General features: G+C 38.7%; 1 long non-coding RNA gene across 1 annotated transcript in view; it reads left to right on the forward strand.

Moving 5' to 3' along the window:
* LOC104909784 overlaps positions 1-4,230 on the forward strand; it is a 19,977-nt gene extending 15,747 nt beyond the window's left edge. The window contains exon 3 of the long non-coding RNA XR_002111972.2: positions 4,105-4,230. This is a non-coding gene — a long non-coding RNA (uncharacterized LOC104909784). The remainder of the gene's footprint in view (positions 1-4,104) is intronic.
* The last annotated feature ends 307 nt before the right edge of the window (positions 4,231-4,537 follow it).

Here is a 4,537-nt window from a genome sequence, read left to right on the forward strand (position 1 = left end):
TTATAAAAAAAAAAAAAACAACCCATTGTCTCCAAGGAATTATTAACTTCAGTGTATAGCACATCTTTTTGGTCTCCAGCCCTGTTTCTCCCCCAGTAATCACGTTGAATAATATATGATTTTTCATTACAAACTATCCAGTAGGGATTATAAAACATACCACACATCTGAGTTAATGTAACTGTCAGAACCTTAACCATTGCATTCCCTTTTGTGTTTTACTTCTTACTTTTTATTGCACAACATTAAATGTTATGTTACAATTGATTTGTATGGGTCTTAATCTTATCTCTTAATTATTCAAGCTTAACGAGTCAATTATTTATTACTTTGTTGTTATATAAAACATTTTTTGATAGATCAATAGGACAGTGGAAATTACACTGAAGAAGTTAGCTTCGTGGGTATGAATTCTTGTCTGTCTGGGTTCATACAGTCCAGTATTGATCAATCTTTCAGCTATATTCAATAATATATACCTGTAGTTTGATATATGTAGAAAAGTATGTTTATAGTAACATGCATAAACTTATGTCCCCAAAACTTGTATGTAAGCAAATTCATGGCTCAGGATACTGATTACTGGGAATTCTCTGCAGCTGGTTATTGCTGTTGTAGTTAAGCCAGTTATTGCTGAGTTACACACTGACTGTAAATGCTTGAAAGTGACTGGGATTAAAGGAAAAATACTCAGTGAAGTTACACAATCACAAATTAGGAAAAACTTGATCTTACATTTGCTGTTTGCTATTCTGTTCTTTTCTATCCTGTGCACAGGTCATATAGGAAGAATAACTTAAAAATGTAACAAAAGACTTGAAATCTCTTAATACTTCTGTGCTTTGAAGTGCTTAAATTTTACAGCTAGACTCTTTCTTTTTAGACGAAAGTTACAAGGCTGCTGTTTCTAAAATTTAATCAGACCTCTTCCTCTTTTTAATATCCTTCTGGTATAGACTCTGGTAGCACTTCCCCTTGTTACTCACTGTCATAAGTCTGGGCTCTGTATTTCCAGCATTGCAACACCTCTGTTGCAATTTCAGCCAGGAACAGAGCCTGCTGGATTCCCAGCAGAGCACAGGGGCTGCAGGGGATGTGTTTGGGGTCCAGCTGGCCTCGGCCCTTGTGCCTTTTTACCTTGTGATTTTTTACCTCAGTTCATACCACATTCAGACACAGTGGTACCTGGGCTCCATGTGCTCCAGTGCAGCACATAGGTTTTTCTCAGGCTCATCACTGTCCAGCCTCATTTGCAGCCCTGAAGCTAGTGAGAAGCATCAGCCCTGTAGCCAAGCAAGTTAGCAGCTCTGTAACAAGGGCATCAGGACTCCATGCTTTTCCTGACTGCATCTCTCCTGAGCACAGCATGTGGTGCTCATGCTCAGAATATGAAGAGTGGCAGATAACTCCAGATGGGAGACATACAGAAGTGTCCACCTGGGAACTACATGTCTTAAGCTCTCACTGCAGAGAGATCTAGAGTGTCTAAGTATTGGTATGGAGTGCTACTTTACATTGCCTTTATGTTAGCCTATAGTCATCAGAGTCTAAGGGATAATCCTGCTGATCGAACATAATAATCTATATTGTTCCGTTACTATGACTTATTTGTAGATATTGGGTACTGAGTTAACTGTTTTATAATTTTCCAGTTGTAATTTATTTTAAATGAGAATGCTTAGAGAGGTTTTCAAGGCAAACTTTCTGATAAAGGCATCTGCCCTGTTTTGGACAAGGTCTGTTTGTTTCATCAGCCCTAGCAGACAAACATAAAGTTCATAGAATCATAGAATTATTAAAGTTGCAAAAGACCTCTAAGATCATCAAGTCTAACCATCCACCTACCACCAACATTGCCCACTAAATCATGTTCAAAGCTACTACATCTAGCCTTACCTTAAACACCTCCAGGGAATTGACACCACCATTTCTCCACGCAGCCTGTTCCAATGCCTAACCACTCTCTTCTTGGTTGTGTTTTAAATGAGACTCAAAATGGTAGCAGCAGGCTAAATGTTACACCTTTGCAGGTCCTTAGTTGGAAGAAGTCTCACAAGAATCAAGCCTCTTTGCTCAATGGAACTACTCCAACTCTAGTTCTCATGAATATAAAAATCTGCACCTGTGACTTGCTTTGGGCAGCAGAGATGCTCAGTGCTGTTGTGGTCCATCGATGCCGTCTGAAAGTTTAAACCATTTCTCCTAAACCATTACAGTGTGCATCTGTCTGTTGATTTGATGGCTGTGTCTGGATGTTTCCTGAGTGTTAGGCTAGGCTGTGAAACCAATAGGTAACATATCTGTATGTAGTCACAAACCTCTTAGCAGATGTAGGATTCAAAGGGAACTGTTCTAACCAAGAATCTGCTCAAACTGATGAAGCAAATAAGTTAACAGAATGTCTTTGTATATACAACAAAAAGTACTGAGTCTAAACTCCCCTCAGTTCTTTTTGTCTAAATTATTTGTCTAAGTTATTTGTCTAAATTATGGAGAGATGCATTTTGGTCAACTGTTTTGACTGAGCCAATAAACAATAACAGAATAGTCTACAGAGAGAGGTCTAGAATAAAACTCACGGGGAAAATTATTTGTTAAAATTGCTGTGTTGTTGCTAAAATGCCATCTGCCCCTTGGAACTGGGGTGCTCCTAACAGACTATTGCCATTCTTGTTAATTTTACCAGCATCGAAAAGAAAACAATTCAAGCTGCAGGTGGGGAGTCTCTGAGATCACAACCACATTTCACTGATTTTTATCTACAGACCAGGCATCCCAGAGTTCCCAAAACTGTATTCTGGGTGGCTGATATGCCTGGCACCCCTCATGTAGTTTGGTCTTCATTGACAGGGAGATTTCAGAGAGAATCTGGGAATCTTTTCAGTGAAACCAAAGGCACAGTATATTCTTGAAATTATTTTGGGGCATTTTGCTGGTCTGAATCTACCCAAGGCCACCCTGCCTGTCCAGCCCTCTGGAAGGGCATCTCAGCAGTTCTGCATGGGAGTCTTGCTGGCTTTTGAGCTTTTACCATATCTAATGCAATGCTGAGTCCTCTTTCAGACATTTGATATCCACTGACATTAGTGGCACTACCTGTATTAATTCATGTATGGATCTGGCCAAGTATCTTGGAGCTTGCTACTCACTGAATAACGTGACAATACTGATAACATTACAATTAGATATTAACTGAGAGGAGGGGCTGTAACGTGTGATAGTACCCACAGAGTACTCAGACTACAAGACCATTACTACAAAAACATTCTTGAACATTCAAGTTACGCCATCATCAATGTGTCTGTATCGTTACACACACAAAATAACACATTAAGATGTTATTAGTGGATATGACAATCTTTTCTACTTTTCTCTGGGGACTAGATAATGGCTTATGGATATATTAATCCTTTCAATTTGTACTTATATTTTAACATGATGGATGTGTGGTATTCAACAATGTGTTCTGCTTGCTGAGATTTTGTTAATAAAAAGGGAAAAATAAGTCCACATAGGATGTGCCCATTTTGAGAGCACATCTGCAGCCTGACCATGTTCTTTATTCTCTGGGCAATTGTTGTTTTGAATGTTAGCATGCATTAAGTGACTGTTTTTTGTTGTTGTTTTTTGTTTTTTTAATTGCAGAGATGCGTAAACTTCCAGCAGGTACAGGGACAGATGGGAACACGCTAATTCTGAGACTCCCATCAGGAGACAACATATCTTGTAGACAGAATATTGTATCATGACAGCATGCAAATCACTTGACAGATGCGTTATTCAGATGTAGTGCTACATCCCAGTGCTCCTCCCATTGCCAAAAGCTAATATACCATTTTAAAGAAGAAAATTAGGTTAAAATTCTGCTGTCTTTATATCATGAGGAGATCTGCCAAACTCATCAGGATGATTTTTTTTTTCTCCAATTTACTCAGTGCTAATTGTGATTCACTTTGGACTTCTTACTATATGTGTCTAATACATAATAATGAATAATAAATTTCTCTTTTCACTGAAATACTGTGTAACAGTAAGTAAGTAAGAAGTAAGTAAGGAAGAGATTATTAAAATTCTTCCAATTAACCTAATCTATCTGTCTTCCAGGCTGATTTTGATAATAAGCCTGACTCCTTGTTCTTCAGCGATGGGCAGCGAAGAATTGACTTTGTTTTGGTGTATGAAGATGAAACAAAAATGACTCATAAGAGGAGTAATCATAAAAAACAAAAGGTAAGTTTTTTTTTTTATAAATCTGAGCATCTGTTGGCTGCTAGAGCAGTGAACATAAAGGACGGTGCTCTAAACCAGAATGGCAATTGCATTGCCCTGTTGTGGGAGTACTCCTGAGAGCTGTGAGACAAGCTCATAAACCAAGCACTGTGCAGTGCGTGCTGGGCGACCTCAGAGCATGCTCCTTGGAGGGAACCCTTAGGGTGGTGTGAGCAGAAAAATACTGGAATCAGGATCCCAGTTAGAGATAGACACCAAGATCTTCAGACTAGGGCAATTTTCTTTTTCTATATCTATAGTGCTTGAA

This window comes from Meleagris gallopavo, chromosome 1, assembly GCF_000146605.3.
Source record: "Meleagris gallopavo isolate NT-WF06-2002-E0010 breed Aviagen turkey brand Nicholas breeding stock chromosome 1, Turkey_5.1, whole genome shotgun sequence".
Taxonomy (NCBI): Eukaryota; Metazoa; Chordata; class Aves; order Galliformes; family Phasianidae; genus Meleagris; species Meleagris gallopavo.